This window comes from Mustela erminea, chromosome 5 (genome assembly GCF_009829155.1).
Source record: "Mustela erminea isolate mMusErm1 chromosome 5, mMusErm1.Pri, whole genome shotgun sequence".
NCBI classification, from domain to species: Eukaryota; Metazoa; Chordata; class Mammalia; order Carnivora; family Mustelidae; genus Mustela; species Mustela erminea.
In genome coordinates, this window is record NC_045618.1 from 92,548,666 (window position 1) to 92,564,710 (window position 16,045).

Genomic DNA, 16,045 nt, shown 5'->3' on the forward strand with positions numbered 1-16,045 from the left:
AATTTGTACAACCAAAGCACATGTAATTTTTTTTAAAGATTTTATTTATTTGACAGAGGGAGAGAGAGAGAGAGAGATCACAAGTAGGCAGAGAGGCAGGCAGAGAGAGATGGGGAAGCAGGCTCCATCCCAGGACCCTGAGATCATGATCTGGGCTGAAGGCAGAGGCTTAACCCACTGAGCCACCCAGGTGCCCCAGCACATGTAACTTCTATAAAAATCTTTTTTGCCTCATTTCATTAAGTTCTATAAGGAGAACCAAACATATATGACTGCCATATTCAAACCTATAACTCAAGAAATTAACATAGGACTTAATACAGAGGGTTTTCAATATATAGTTTATAAGAAACATTAAATATAATATTCAGATTAGAATCACAAGTTTTAGTAAAATCTATTTTACTCTTTCTTTATTTTTGTATATTATAATGAATACTAAATGACTATGGGGAAATGCATAAATCCCTGAAATTTCTTCTTGAAGGAAGAGCAACAATGAAAAAAGTATTTATTATTATATGGTACTACTTACATGATTAATCTAAAAAAGTCAGTCTTATTGAACCAGAGAGCAGAACAGTGGTTAAAAGGAGTTAGGGAGTGGGGGAAGGGAGAGATACTGGTTAAAGGGTATAAACTTTCAGTTATAAGGTGAATATGTTCTGGGGATCTAATATGCAGTATGGTGAGTGACTATAGTTAATAATACTGTATTGTATACTTGAAATTTAAGAAAAGAGTAGATGTTAAGTGTTCTTACCACACACACACAAGTTGAATATATTACATGATGAACATGTTAAACAATTAATGGGATTGTGGTAATTCTTTCACAATGTGTGCATGTGTGTCTGTGTATATATAAAGACAAAAATATACATTATAATTATATATAATGTATTATATATTATATATTTGGAGTCTACAATGTGAAGATATATATATGTATGTATAATTATTATATGTCTGTATATAGATATATATAATGATATGTATTTATTATATATATTTATTAATTTATTATATATGTTTTATTTATATATTATATATAATCATTATATTATTATTTATATGTCTGTAGACAGACATATATGTAATATCATCATATTGTAGACTCCAAATATATATAATTTTTGTCAATTATACCTCAATAAAGTTGGAAAAGAAGCTATAAGATGTTGCTAAAATCTATTTCAACTTACTCAAATGTTATCTCACTGTACTACTCTAGTCTCTATTCCAGATTTTTTCTCAGAGAATTAAGATAGCACTCAAAAATCTTCAAATTAGAATACATTTTTAATAAAAAATTATGAAATGAATGTAGTTTAATGTTTAGCAGATTTTTAAAAAATTTTCTGTCTCATATAATGATTTATTGATTGTTTTTCTATAATAGTCAACTCCCTGTCACCTTAAATGTCATTTATATTCAATTAATTAATATACAGTGTATCATTAGTTTCAGACATAGAATTCAGTAATTCATCATTTGCATATAGCACTAAGTGCTTATTACATCACGTGCCGTCCTTAATGCCCAATACCTTACTTTATTCCCCCACCCATCTATCCTCCAGCAATCCTCACTTTGTTTTTTATAGTTGAGAGTCTCTTACAGTTTGTCTTCATTTCAGATTTCATCTTTTTTTTTAATCACTCCTATCCCCTATGATCCTCTGTTTTGTTTCTTAAGTTCCACATATGAATGAAAAATTTCTTTCTCTGATTTACTTCACTTAGCCTAACATCCTCCAGTTCACCTATGTCCTTGCAAATGGTAAGACTACATTTTTTTGATGGTTGAGTAATATTCCATTGTATACATATATAGCATATTTTCTTTATCCAGTCATGTATTGATAGACATCTGGGCTCTTACCATAACTGTCATAAACACTGGGAAGCAGGTGCCCCTTTAGGTCACTATATTTCTATCCTTTGATAACTACCTAGTAGTACAATTGCTGGGTCATAGTGCAGCTCTATTTTTAACATTGTAAGGGACCTCCACACTGTTTTCCAAAGTGGCTATTCTAGCTTGCATTCCACATACATTGAAAATGGGTTCCCCTTTCTGCAAATCCTTGAACAATTATTGTTTTTTGACTTGTTATTTTAAGCCATTCTGACTCGTGTGAGATATATCTTTGAGTGACATTGAATATTTTCTCATATGTCTGTTGGCCATTTGTATCTCTTCTTTGGAGAACTATCTATTCACGTATCTTCCCCATTTCTTAACTAGGTTATTTGTTTTTTTGGATGTTGAGTTTCATAAGTTCTTTATAGATGTTGGATACTAGCCCTTTATCTGATAAGACATTTACAAATATCTTCTCCCATTATGTAGACTGTCTTTTTCATTTTGCAGACTGTTTCCTTTGCTGTGCAAAAGCTTTTTATCTTGATGAAGTGCAAATACTTCACTTTTGCTTTTGTTTCCCTTGCCTTTGGAAATGTGTCTAACAAAAATCCTCTAGGATATTGATGGATTCTTATCTTATATTTAGCTCTTTCATTCATTTTGAGTCTATGTTTGTGTATGGTTTAAGGAAATGGTCCAGTTTCATTCTTCTGCATGTGGCTGTACAATTTTTCCAGCACTATTTGTTGAAGAGGTTTTCTTTCATTGGGTATTCTTTCCTGTTCTGTCAAAGATTAGTTGACCATAGAGTTGAGGGTCCATTTCTGGTTTCTCTATTCTGTTCCATTGATCTATGTGTCTGTTTTTGTGCCAGTACCATATTGTTTTGATGATTACAGCTTTGTAATAGAGCTTAAAGTCCAGAATTGTGATATCACCAGCTTTGGTTTTCTTTTTCAACATTCTTTTGGCTATTAGGGTTCTTTTCTGGTCCCACACAAATTTTAGGATTATTTGTTCCAGCTCTGTGAAAAATACTGATGGTATTTTGATAGGGATTGCACTGAATGTGTAGATTGCTCTGTGTAGCACAGACATTTTAAAAAGTACTTCTTCTTCCAATCCATGAGCATGGCATGTTTTTTATTCCATTTCTTTGTATCTTCCTTAAATTTTTTATAAGTATTCTGTAGTTTTCAGAGTATAGATCCTTTACCCCTTCGGTTTGGCTTATGCCTAGGTATCTTATAGTTCTTGGTGCAATTGTAAATGGGACTGATTCCTTAATTTCTCTTTCTTCTGTCTGATTTGTTAGTGTATAGAAATGCAATTGATTTCTGTGCATTAACTTTATATCCCAGAACTTTGTTGAATTCCTGTATGAGATCTAGCAATTTTAGGGTAGATTCTTTTGGGTTTCCACATAAAGTATCATATCATCTGTAAAGAGTGAGAGTTTGCCTTCTTCTTTGCTGATTTAGATGCATTATATTTCTTTTTGTTGTCTGATTGGTGAGACTAGGACTTCTAGTACAATGTTGAACAACAGTGGTAATAGTGGACATCCCTATCATGTTCTTGACCTCAGGGGAAAAGCTCTCAGTTTTTCCCCATTGAGAATTGTATTCACTGTGGGCTTTTTGAATATGGTTTTTATGATATCAAGGTATGTTTCCTCTATACCTACAATGAGAAGAGTTTTAATCAAGAAAGGATGCTCTATTTTTTCAAATGCTTTTTTTTTTTTTTGCATTAATTGAGAGGATCATGTGATTCTTGTCCTTTCTTTTATTAAGGTGATGTATCACACTGACTGATTTACGGATGTTGAACCATCCTTGCAGGCCAGAAATAAATCCCACTTGGTTGTGGTAAATAATCCTTTTAATGTATTGTTCTATCCCATTGACTATTATCTTGGTGAGAATTTTGGCACCATGTTCCTCAATAATATTGGTCTGTAATTCTCTTTTTTGGTGGGATCTTTGGTTTTGGGATCAAGGTAATGCAGACCAATAAAATAAGTTTGGAGGTTTTCCTTTCATTTCTGCTTTTTGAAACAGCTTCAGAAGTATAAGTATTTGTAATGTTTGATAGAATTCCCCTGGAAAGCCATCTTGTCCTGGACTCTTATTTGTTGGGAGATTTTTTTTTTTTTTAATTACTGTTTCAATTTCTTTGCTGGCTATGGGTCTGTTCAGTTTTCTATTTCTTCCTGGTTCAGGTTTTGTAGTTTATTTGTTTCTAGGAATGCATCCATTTCTCCAAGATTGCCTAATTTGTTGGCATATAGTTGCTCATAATATGTTCTTATAATTGTTTGTATTTTTTCAGCATTCATTGTGATCTCTCCTCTTTCATTCATGATTTTATTTATTTGTGTCCTTTCTCTTTTCTTTTTGATAAGTCTGGCTATGGGTTTATTGATCTTATTAATTCTTTCAAAGAACCAGCTCCTGGTTTTGTTGATCTGTTCTACTGTTCTTTTGTTTTCTGTTTCATTGATTTCTGCTCTGATCTTTATTACATCTCTTCTCCTCCTGTGTTTAGGCTTTATTTGCTCTTCTTTCTCCAACTCCTTTAGGTGCAAGGTTAGCGTGTGTATTTGAGACTTTTCTTGGTTCTTGAGAAAGACCTCTTTGCTATATACCCCTCTCTTAGGACTGCCTTTGATGCATCCCAAATATTTTGGAATAGTTGTCTTCATTTTCATTTGTTTCCATTAATTTTTTTTTAATTTTTTATTTTTTATAAACATATATTTTTATCCCCAGGGGTACAGGTCTGTGAATCACCACGTTTACACACTTCACAGCACTCACCAAAGCATTGGGGAGGGTATGTGCTTTGTTTCCATTAATTTTTTAATTCTTCTTTTTTAACTTGTTGACCCATTCATTCTTTAGTAGGATACTCTTTAACCTCCCTGTGTTTGTGTTCCTTCCAAAATTTCTCTTGTGAATGAGTTCAAGCTTTAAAGCATTGTGGTCTGAGAATATGCAGGGAATGATCCCAATGTTTTCATACCTGTTAAAACTTAATTTGTGACCCAGTAGGTGATCTATTCTGGAGACTGTTCCATGTGCACTCAAGAAGAATGTGTATTCTATTGCTTTAGGATGAAATGCTCTGAATATATATATGAAGTCCATTTGGTCCAGTGTATCATTCAAAGTCCTTGTTTCCTTGGTGCTCTTCTGCTTAGAGGATCTGTCATTGCTGTGCGTGGTGTATTAAAGTTCCCTATTATCATTGTATTATTATCAATGTGTTTCTTTTAATTTTGTTATTAATTGGTTTATATAATTGGCTGAGCCCAAGTTAGGGGCATAAATATTTACAATTGTTAGATCTCCTTGTGGACAGACCCTTAAATTATGATATAGAGTCCCTCTCCATCTCTTACTACAGTCTTTGTTTTAATATTTAATTTGTCTGATATACTGATTGCTACTCCATCTTTTTTTATGATGTCCATTAGCAAGATAAATTGTTTTCCACCCCCTCACTTTCAATCTAGAGGTATCTTTGTGTCTAAAGTTAGTCTCTTTCAGCATATTGGTGGGTCTTGCTTTTTAATCCTCTCTGATATACTATGTCATTGGATTGGAGCATTTAGTCCATTTGCATTCAGAATAATTATTGAAAGATATGAATTTAGTACCATTGTATTACCTGTAAAGTATTCTGTAGATTTCTGTAGATTGTCTCTGTTCCTTTCTGGTCTTTGTTACTTTTGGGCTCTCTCTGCACTTAAAGGCTCTCATTTAATATTTCCTGCAGGGCTGGCTTGATCACAATTTGTTTTGGTTTCTGTTTTTCCTGGAAGCTCTTTCTCTCTCTTTCCATTCTGAATGACAGCCTTGCTGGATAAAGTATTCTTGGCTGCATATTTTTCTCATTTAGCACCTTAAATATTTCATTCTAGTCATTTCTGGCCTGCCAGGTCTCTGTGGACAAGTCTGCTGCCAGCCTTATGTTTCTACACTTGGAGGTTAAGGACCACTTTTCCCTGATCTGCTTTCAGGATTCTCTATCTCTGAAAATTGCAATTTTCAAAATTGCAAGCTTCACTATTATACATTGGGGTATTGACTTATTTTTATTGATTTTGATGGGTGTTCTCTGTGACCCCTGCACTTGAATGCTTGTTTCCTTATTAGGGAAGTTCTCAGCTATAATTTGTTCAAATAAACCTTCACCTCCCATCCTCTGGGAGCTCTATTATTTGAATATTACTGTACCTTATGGTATCACTGATTTTCTGAAGTCTCCCCTCATGATCCAGTAGTTGTTTTTCTCTCTTTTTCTCAGGTTCTTTACTTTCTGTCATTTTATCTTCTATGTCACTGACTCTTCTCCCTCTGTCTCAGTAATAGCATTTTTAATTTTAGGCTAATTAGATTTTAGCTCCTTTATTTTGGCAGTATCAGATTCTCCAGTGTCTTTTAGCTTTTTTCAAACCCGGCTGGTATTTTAAAAATCATGGTTTTGAATTCCAGTTCTGACATATTACTTATACTTACATATATAATTACATATTGATCAAATCTATGGCAGAGATTACTACCTCTGTTTCGTTCTTTTGCTGTGAATTTCTCCTTCTAGTCATTTTGTCCAGAAAAGAAAGGAGGGAAGAAAGAGAAAGAAAAAAAAAACCCAGCAAAAATAGTAATAATAACAAATAGAATCTTTGGGAAGTGATTCTGTTGTATGCTGTATACAGTCTGCTGTTTAGTTTTGGCTGCTTTTTCCCACTGGGGAAAGTTCCTCTACAAAGTTCCTCCTTGTTTGTAGTAGGGAGTGTTTGGTCCTTTAAGTAGGTAGGCCTTGATCTGTTTGTGAAGTTAAGCCAGAAGCTGAAGTTTTGGAGCTTTCTTAAATCAGTAGACTTAATAGATGAGGGAGCTTGTGTTGGTCTTTTGAGGGAGAGGCCCGCTGTTCTGGTTCATAAGCTGAGTTGCCCTAATAAAAATGTTCCTGCCAGGTCGAGGAGAGGGGTTCAATATAAGGTACTCCAGCCTCCACTACAGGTGCTGTTTTTCTCTCTGGAGTCTGACTGTGATGATAAACAGGAGGAGGGAGGAGTGGTGGAGGAGGTAGTATATGGTGTCACCTAGTCCTCTTGTCCCTGGGGAGCAGAAATCCCAGCAGGTACTGCTCAGAAGGCCCTCTTAGAGAAGTGACCAATCTCTTGTGACCTGAGCTCTCAGAACTCCTATATTTTATCTCTGGCCAGAGCTGAGATTCAAAACTCCAAGTTTTAAATGGCCTGGTAATGTTTATGCCCACTTTTGTCCTCTGGGAAGGAGGTTCAACATGTGTCCAGCACTGTCCCATCCCCAAAAAGCCATTGAACAGTGCACATGCAGAGTCTAGAGTTTATTGTAATGCTCAGCAAAAAGCTATAGTCAGGTTATTAGCCATCTGCACTCCACTCAGTCTCCTACACCCCTTTGTCCCAGAAAAGCTGTTACAGAAGCTTAAATCTATTTTGACAGACAGCAAAAAGTGTCTGCCAGGTTATCTTCAATCTGCTTCAGTCTCTGCACTCTGCTCAGTCTCAGAAAAGTGGCCAGTAGTTACTTGCACCCAGGTTTAAGCCTATTGTGGCTCACACCAAAAAATTGAAAGGTTTTCTGCCCTCTGCATGTACTTCTGATCCCACTGATGAGCTCCACTCAAGGGCTTCCTGGCTAACCCTTTGTCTTCAGAGAGGACAAATATGGTCCTCTAAATGCCCTTGAGAAGGGGATCAGTCTCTCCCTGAACAACCCAGGGATCCACTCACCACATCTTATTATGCTGTCACAAAGCACTGCACTCTTTCCAACTTTCTTGTTTTTCCTGACTTTGCTCTGCAAACTGAGCTTCCTCCCCTTACCAGCTTCAGGGCTTCCTAATCCCCAAGTTCAGGGCTCCAAACTTTGCCCCTGTCAAATTCTCTCATTCCAACTGTACAGACTGTTTCCATGTTCCTCTGATTCTCTTCCTAGTTATTCAAAATAGTTGAAGGTTGGTCTAGTTGTATTCCATAGATGAGGCAAGTTCAGGATCCCCCTAATACTCTGCCATCTTGGAACTGCCCTCAACTCCCTACCACTTTGAGCAGTGATGATCCAGTAAGTTACAGGCACTCAATACTGAGGTGTTTGTTTGTTTGTTTTAAGAATTTTATTTATTTATTTATTTAGAAACATCATAAGCAGGGGGAGTGGAAGGCAGAGAGAAGCAGCCTCCCCACTGAGCAAGGAGTCTGGGACTTGATCCCAGGACCCTAGAATCATGACCTGAGCTGAAGGCAGACACTTAATTGACTGAGCCCCCCCCCCCACCAGGTATCCCAGCACTCAATAATTTTTAAGTGATATTTTTTAATTTTAAGAACATTCATAGAAATAACAGGGATTGAATATAATATGCAGATTTCCTTAAATAAAGCGACCCAACTCACTTATTTAAAAAGTTGTTAAAAACTTACTTAAATTTTATTATGATTCACAGGACCAAGACCAAATTGACCATCATTTCAGCCTCATTAACCTGATTATGTAATAAGAATTTGGAAAACAATTTATTTAAAAACACCTAACCTGTATGTCATACTAAACTAAGTTTAACACATTCTTAGAGCAATAAATTACCATCTGTTCACTTTTTCTAAGGGCTAGAGTGTTTTAGATTAAAACAGTTTCAAAGGGAAATGATGTGATACTGAAGAATTATAGACTGAATTATGCAGTTTACATTCCAGTTTACATTTGCTTATTCAAAAGAATATATAAATAATATCAATATATTAGCATGTAACTATATGTGATCTGCTTTTTAAATTCCTTTTAAATATTACCAGTATCAAACATCAAAAATATAAAACAAAGCAGAGACCTTAATGGATCTAAAAGAATATTCTGACCAAGTCATTAAATCATACATAGTATTACTTTCATCTTTGTTTTATTGTCATTACTTTTATATGGGTTTTCTTATTATCTGTTAACACAATTTCACAAATGAGAAGGCAATGTTTTATACCCGACATTAAAGCTCAGAAATGAAATAAAAATTTTCAGTTCTCTTTACTAGTTAGCTAAACTAAATTGACTAAACTTAGTCTAGTGAAAACACACTCTATTGAGTTTATACTAGTTGGTATCTAGCTTCAAGTATACAAATAGGTGACATATCATGGTAAGGATCATCCAGTCTGTTTTAAAAGTGACATCTTCAAAATTTAAATGTAACTGATCCTTCTGTATATTGTATCATGAGAAAAATTATAAAGAGACTTAATCTAAATCTGTTCCAAAGATGTATTCACCTAACTTCATTGATTCTTGTTCACATTTGGTCCTCCCATCCCTAGTTCTAAACATAAATTCATAAGTTCAACAAATATGCTTTGAGTACTTCTAATGTATGAGTCATATTTTCAAGTGATGTGAATGGAGTTCCTGCCTTTCAATGGGCTATATTTCTGTTGCTTTCTGCTAATTCTTGGTTTGGTTACCTAGTTACACCTCCATATATGGCTTTTAGATTTGCTGTTCCCATTCTTTTGTGAGACATCACATGTGCTTGATTTTGCTTCAACATGCACCAAAGGCCCCCAAAAGTGCCACATCCACAAATTGAGGAAGATTTAAACATATGGTAAGAATAACTAACCATTTCTAATAGACTCTCTTCCTTCTTGATAAAAAACTCTTGTTTTTCATATTCTCAGTGCTGATCAATATTGGAGACAGAGAGTATGTTTAAACCATGTTTCATTTCTATTCTTTCCAACACTGAATTTTATCTTAGAAAATTAATATGTGGAGGGGAACCTGGGTGGCTCAGTCAGTTACGCATCTGTCTTTGGTTCAGGTCATGATCTTGGTGTCCTGGGATTGATCCCACTTTGAGCTATCTGCTCTGCAGGGGGTCTGCTTCTCCCTCTCACTCTCCCTCTGTGCTCTCTCACTCTCAGTCTCTCAAATAAATAAAATCTTAAAAAAAAACTAATATGGGGAAACAACATGTAATAGACATCAGTTACATTTAAAATATTAATATAAATCTGTGATTGTCATGAATAATAGTTTATTTTTGCCCTCAACAAATTTAAAGGAGAAAAACACTAACCCAAATGCATAATTCAATACCTACTCAGTGTTTTAATTTAATATAAGGAAAAATGGAGACCGTACACAAAATAAAACACAGAATATGTTAGATAAAAAGTGTAATGAGGAAAATAAATTTCATCCAAGTGAAATGGATAGTTGCAGTTTAAAATGGTTGTTAGGAAAATAAAATATAAATAAATAAATAAATAAATAAATAAATAAATAAATAAATAAAATGGTTGTTAGGGTGGGTTGCTAAGAAAAACTGCATTGATATAAGAACCTAAATGCTATGACAGAGTGAGCCACTGAGTTAACAGGAGGGATAGTGGCCCAAGCAGCGGGAAAAGAAATTGCAGAGACCATGGATGAGTTTATGTGATTTGGGTGTTTAAAGAATAGCAAAAGAGGCAGTGAAAATTACTTTAGGAAATAAAAATAATAATTAAAAAAACAAAAAATTGGAAAAAGAGGAAAAGGGAAAAAGAAAAAAAGAAATAAAAGTAATAGATCAAGTAAGAATCTGGAGAACCACATGGAGGTGAAGACTTTGGTAAGAAAAGAGATACTTAATATTGAATTATAAATTATCAACTATATTGAAGATACAGACCCAGTTGCTGTTGTTGCTATTATTAAATCATATACCTGATACCTATGGTCAATATTGGAAGATGGGATCCAGGAAAAAAAAAAAAAAAAAAAAAAGGCTCCTGAGTGGGTAGATGCTCAAGCACAGGAAAAGGAGCAAATAGAGAATGATAATTTAAGAGAAGAAGAGAAATCATAGAGTTAACTATCATTTATATTCATATATAAATCCTTAAAAATACAGAAATCTTTGGCATATATGAGATGAAGATTTCAGTCCTACAAATCTAAATCCTAAAGCAAAGAATAGTACTAGTATACATTTGTATTACATATATAATCGAAATACTATTTCTTTTTATTTTTTAAGATTTTATGTATTTATTTGACACAGAGAGAGGGAACACAAGCAGGGGAAGTGGGAGAGAGAGAAGTAGGCTTCCTGCTGGATACAGGGCTCAATCCCAGGACCCCAGGATCATGACCTGAGCTGAAGACAGACACTTGACAACTGAGCCACCTGGGCACCCTTAATCAACATACTATTTCTGAGTATCTTATAAAAAATAGTCTATCAAACATTATTGTCACATAACTTGGAGTTTGCATTGCATCACTTTATGTTCTCTTTTTGCCTTTTTTTCTTGAGATCCTCTCTTTAGGTGTCTGGGATTAGAAATAGTTAAGGATAAAATATACTCATACATCTTAGATTGAGGGAACTGTAACCCAGAATTGTGAAGAGAGACTCAATTTCCAGTAACTATACTTTACAAGTCCTTCTGAAAGTGTATATTTTTATACACAAGCATATATTTAAATCAATGTACATGCGCAAACTCTCATCAGTCTCAGCAGTTCTAAACAGCCAGTCTAAAGTCCCAAACACTAGGTCACATGTTTTGAAGTAATTTTCTTTTTTTTTTCTCCTAGTCTGTGGCTTTTTCTTTCATTTTCCTAACAATTTATTTTGCAGAAGTTTTTAATTTTGATAATGTCTGATAAACCATTTTTGTGTGTAGGTTGTTTTTCACCAATAAATGTTATAATATTTTAAAAAATCACAAATAGATACTGAATGTTGTCAAATACTTTACATATTAAGTATTATCATTTGAATTTTCTTTGGTATTTGTAATGTGATGCAATTCACTGATCAATTTTTGAATATCAAACATATATTACAAACCCAAAATAAGTCCTATTTGTCCTTGATGAGTTATCCTTTTAAATACTGATTAAATTTGGATGGATGGATGGATTGATGGGTAGATAAACATAAATTTGAGTTGTTTTATGTCACTGAGGATGATTGCATCCTATATATTCATGAAGCATAGTGGTCTTTATAAATTTAGGTTTTCACTTTGTTTTGTTTTGTTTGTCTTTTACTGACACCAAGAGTAAGCCTAGCTTCATCAAATGTTGGGAAGTATTCTCTCCTCCTCTATCTTCTGAAAACTTTATGGAGAAAAGATACTATTTCTGTCCTAAACAGTTTCCAAATCTAATTTCCAGTGATCCCCACCTCCTTTCATTCATGGCCTGTGTGATCCTGTTCTATTGATATGGTCTGGACCTAGTAACTTCTAATAAACAATATGGCAAAGGTGACAGGATGTCACTTTTGAGATTAGGTTATGGTAGACTATGGCTTAGTCTTAGCTTTCTCTTTCATACCCTCTTCTCTTGCTTGATCTGATGATTCAAGATACCATGTTGTAAGATAATTTATGAAGTGGTCCAAAGGACAAAGAATCTGGGAAGTCCTCCAGACAAGTACTGATGAGGAACTGAAGCCTCAATCCAACAGTCTACAAAAACTAAATCCTACCAATAACAACATGTGTGAGCAAGAAAGCAGAAACTTCCAGCCAAGCCATAATTGACTGTAGAAATGTACAGAGACCCAGAACCAGAGGAACTGGCAAAGTCACAACTTTTTAAGTAAGCACTGGGAGTCTGCATCTTTCCTGAAATTAATTTGTCAAATTTATTTGCATAAATTGTACTTAATGTATCCTGATTATCATTTTAATCTTTATAATTTGTATTAATGTCTTCTTTCTCATTTCTGATTTTGGTAATTTATGTCTCTCCTGCTCTGACTAGCTGAAGGTCTATCAATTTTATTGATCATTTCAAAGAACCAACTTCATTTCCTGAAATATTTTTCTGGTTTCATTGTCATTATCATCTTCTCTAATTTTATTATCCCCTTCCTTCTGGGAAGGGATGAATTTTAACTTATTTCAGTAGTTTCATAAGCTGGAGGCACAGTCATTGTTTTAAGACCTTTTCTCTCTCTTATGAACGTTTGATTCTATTTTTTTGTGAGAATGGTTTTAGTTGCAACCTACAAGTTTTGATTTGTTGTTTTCATTTTTATTTCATTCCAAATATTTGGAGTTTTCATTATGACTTTTTTTGATGATATGATTTTTGCATTTTAATTTCCCAATACTTGGGTAATTTCAAGATATATTTTATAATTGATTTCTGGATTAATTCTGCTTTATTATTGGGTTAATGTAGAGCATGAACTCAGCTATAAAACCTGCCTTGCTAAAATGTGACACAAAGGCCACTGAGGGCAGGGAATGGTTTGGAGAAGGGTCTGGGCTTTTGTAATGCTGAAGCCTGCCATGACCACTCTACCTTTGGAAAGCCACAGGGACTTGTCTCCTTAAGCTTTCTTAGCCCAAACAGCTGCCCTGTTATCTAAGAGATGTATGCTTGTTGCTTAGGCTGTGTTTAGCAGAACTCTCAGAACAGGCAGATTAGCATATTGTATCTTTCCTGTAAACAGACCCTGCTAGTTCCTAGTTCCTGCAAAAACCCCTTGTCACACATCACATGCTTGAGAAACAGTGAAAAGAATTTGTGATTATCCTGAAGGACCAATAAAAGCTGGAGAAAAGAAAAGTAAAGGGTCTCCATCTCTCAGCTTTGGCCCCCTTGTCTTCTCCTCTCTTTAACAGCAAAGTTTGGAGTAATCTTTCATTGTTAGCACAGGGATTGCTGGCCATTCCCATTCCCACTTTATGAGAAAATACTTTAAATGATTTTATTCCTTTAAATTTGTCAAGATGTTTTTTTAGAGAGAGGGGCAGAGTATGTACTATTTGGGGGCTATTCCACGTGCATTTGAAATGAATGTGTCTTGTGTTGTTGTTTGGATGGATTATAAATATCTGGTCAGATAAATTGAGAATGTCCAGATCTCTATACATAATGGCTTTCTGTGTACCTTTTATCTTTTTTTTGTTTATTTTAAAAAAATTGATTACTGAAAAAGTCTGAAACTCTAAACGTGTGTTTATCTTCTTTCAGTTTTTTTTTTTGTATCATTTATAATGTCTCTCTAGTTAAGTTCACAAGCACTAAGAACAATTATGTCTTTTTTGGGTTTTTTTAATTTATTTTATTTATTCACTTATTTTAGTTTTTATTTAAATTCTAGTTAGTTAACACATAGTGTAATATTGGTTTCAGGAGTAGAATTTAGTGATTCATCACATACATATAATATCCAGTGCTCATCAAAAGTACCCTTTTTAATGTCCATTACCCATTCAGCCCATCTACTGCCCACCTCCTTTCCAGCAGCTCTTAATTTGTTCTCTGTGGTTAATAGTCTCTTATGGTTTGCCTCTCTCTCTTTTTTTCTCCCCTTACCTTTTCCTATGTTCATCTGTTTTGTTTCTTAAATTCCACATATGCGTGAAATCATATGGTATTTGCATTTCTCTGACTGAGTTATTTTACTTAGCATAGTACACTCTAGCTCTATCCACTTGTTTCAAATGGCAAGATTTCTTTCTTTCTGATGGCCAACCAACACTCCATGGCATGTATACACCACATCTTCTTTTAAAAAATATTTACTTATTGTAGAGAGAGAGAGCATACACAAGCATGAATGAGTGGCTGGGAGAAGTAGAGGGAGAGGGTGAGGGAGAGAATTTTTATAGAGTCTCCCCACTGTGTGTGGAACCCATCACAGGGCTCAATCCCAGGATTCCGAGATCACGACCCAAACTGAAACCAAAAGCCGGGCAGTCAACTGAATGAGCCACCCAGGTGTTCCATACCTCATATTCTTTATCCAATCATCCAACAGTGGATAGCTGGGCTCTTTTCACAATTTGGCTATTGATGATAGTGATGCTATAAACATTGGGGTACATGTGCCCCCCTTCAAATCAGTATTTTTGTATCCTTTGGGCAAATACCTGACATTGTAATTGCTGGGTCATGTAGTTCTATTTTTAACTTTTTGAGGAACCCCCATATTGTTTTCCAGAATGGCTATACCAGTTTGCATTCCCACCAACAGTTAGGTCTCCTTAGTGCATAACCTTGCATCAAAGCCTCTCATTTTCCTTTATAATAATTAAAAGTTCATTTTCTGAGGTTAGTGTAGATAGCCAATTCTTCTCTGGATTAATTCTGGCAATACCTATTTTTATATTCTTTTCAATTTTATTATCTGTAGACAGCATATAATTGGGTCTTGCTTGCCATTATACATTATCTTTAAGTGATATCTTTATGCTATTAACTTTCAATTCATATAGTTGGTTAATTATTTTCTTACTTGTTTTCAATTCTTTCTGTTTCTTTGCTTGATCTTTCCTTTTTTATAATATATGTGACTTCAAATATAATGTAAGAATTTTACAATCATGGGGTGCCTGGGTGGTGTAGTCATTAAGCATCTCTCTTCAGGTGAAGGTCATGATCCTGGTGTCCTGGGGTCAAGCCCTGAGTGGGGCTCCCTGCTCAGTGGGAAGCCTGCTGCATCTTCTCCCTCTGCTCCACTTGTGTTCCCTCTCTCTGTCAAATAAATAAAATCTTTTTTTTTTTAATTTATTTTTTATTTATTTTCAGCATAACAGTATTCATTGTTTTTGCACCACACCCAGTGCTCCATGCAATCTGTGCCCTCTCTAATACCCACCACCTGGTTCCCCCAACCTCCACCCCCGCCGCCACTTCAAACCCCTCAGATTGTTTTTCAGAGTCCATAGTCTCTCATGGTTCACCTCCCCTTCCAATTTCCCCTAACTCCCCCTTTTTTTAATTTTTAATTTTTTATAAACATATATTTTTATCCCCAGGGGTACAGGTCTGTGAATCACCAGGTTTACACACTTCACAGCACTCACCAAAGCACATACCCTCCCCAATGTCCATAATCCCACCCCCTTCTCCCAAACCCCCTCCCCCCAGCAACCCTCAGTTTGTTTTGTGAGATTAAGAGTCACTTATGGTTTGTCTCCCTCCCAATCCCATCTTGTTTCATTTATTCTTCTCCTACCCACTTAAGCCCCCATGTTGCATCACCACTTCCTCATATCAGGGAGATCATATGATAGTTGTCTTTCTCTGCTTGACTTATTTCGCTAAGCATGATACGCTCTAGTTCCATTCATGTTGTCGCAAATGGCAAGATTTCATTTCTTTTGAT